The sequence below is a fragment of the Cebus imitator genome, unplaced genomic scaffold, assembly GCF_001604975.1.
Source record: "Cebus imitator isolate Cc_AM_T3 unplaced genomic scaffold, Cebus_imitator-1.0 Scaffold1, whole genome shotgun sequence".
Lineage (NCBI taxonomy): Eukaryota > Metazoa > Chordata > Mammalia > Primates > Cebidae > Cebus > Cebus imitator.
Genome location: NW_016107316.1, coordinates 16515809 through 16517106, shown reverse-complemented (window position 1 = coordinate 16517106; position 1298 = coordinate 16515809). Strand labels below are relative to the sequence as shown.

Here is a 1298-nt window from a genome sequence, read left to right as displayed (position 1 = left end):
CCTCTTCAACATATATGTGTTGAGCAGTCAAGAGCTACACAGGGTACGAAATACAAAGAGTGTAAAAGGATTTTCAGTGGAAAGACAGTCTTCTACTCTTACCTTATCTTCCAGTCTCTCTCCTTGGGCGCACACAATTACCAAAGTCTCTCTTCTCTGTGTGTTCAAAACCATGAGTATTGAACAAACAAACAAACAAGAAAAGCCACACGTGGGGATGTTGTTTTGCACCTTGACTTTTTTTCTCTTATCTATCCCTTGTTGATAATTTCCTGTCAGTGACATGGAGTTGTCTCTCTCTCTTTTTTTTTTAAACTAGCTGCCTGTGGTTGCCCTGTAATGTAGCCAGAGCCCCTGTTGGTGGATGTTCAGGTTGGGTCTGGGTTTTTAGTCTTTTTGTTTTCATAGATAAACTGTTAACCAGATGAAGAGAGGTAAAAATAGCTCCTATTCCTGAAAGCAACTTCAAGGTTGCCACCGATCGTGTGAGCTCCTATCGAGCTGTAAGACGTTTCTCACATAAGTCAGCTGGTGAGTGTTTAATGGCTCTTGGCAAGCTTTCTGTCAGAGCTTGGATCCGTGCTTAGGGATACTGCAGAGCTCCTAATCCACTGTATTAGGTCTACATGTGGCTATTTCTGAATGCCCAGCTCTGTTTTTCCCTCTCCCTTTTCTCCTCTCTTTCTATGCTATCTATGAGAAAACACAAGAATAAATAGCAGAGACAAAAAGTGGCATAAGAGTTTGGAGGATGACTGGGCACGGTGGCTCACACCTGTAATACCAGTACTTTTGGAGGCCGAGGGGGTGGATCACCTGAGGTCTGGAGTTCAAGAGCAGCCTGGCCAACATGGTGAAACCCTGTCTCTACTAAAATACAAAAAAAATTAGCTGGGCATGGTGGCAGGCGCTTATAATCCCAGCTACTTGGGAGACTGATTCAAGAGAATCGCTTGAACCTGGGAGGCGGAGGTTGCGGTGAGATGAGATAGTGCCATTGCACTCTAGCCTGGGTGACAAGAATGAAACTCTGTCTCAAATAAATAAATAAGAGTTTAGAGGAAAGAGACATATAAACTGAAGAACCAAAAATATATAAATATATTGGAGGTAATATTTGAGTAGGGCCAGGCCAGGGGATGACAGAAAGGAGGAGTAGCTTTGTGCAGTGGCAGTATCGTAGCCAATGAAGTTTATCTGAGGCACGATTATTGCTAATTAAAAACTCTTCCCCATACCTCGCAGTGACAACTTGCAATATAGTAAGCATTGGCAATTTTTGACAGTGTCTACGGAGA

General features: G+C 43.1%; 1 non-coding gene across 1 annotated transcript; it reads left to right on the top strand.

The window, feature by feature from the left end:
* The first annotated feature begins 1157 nt into the window (after positions 1 to 1157).
* Positions 1158 to 1298, top strand: LOC119471026. Its single transcript, XR_005200020.1, has one exon. It is a non-coding gene; the product is annotated as a U4 spliceosomal RNA (small nuclear RNA).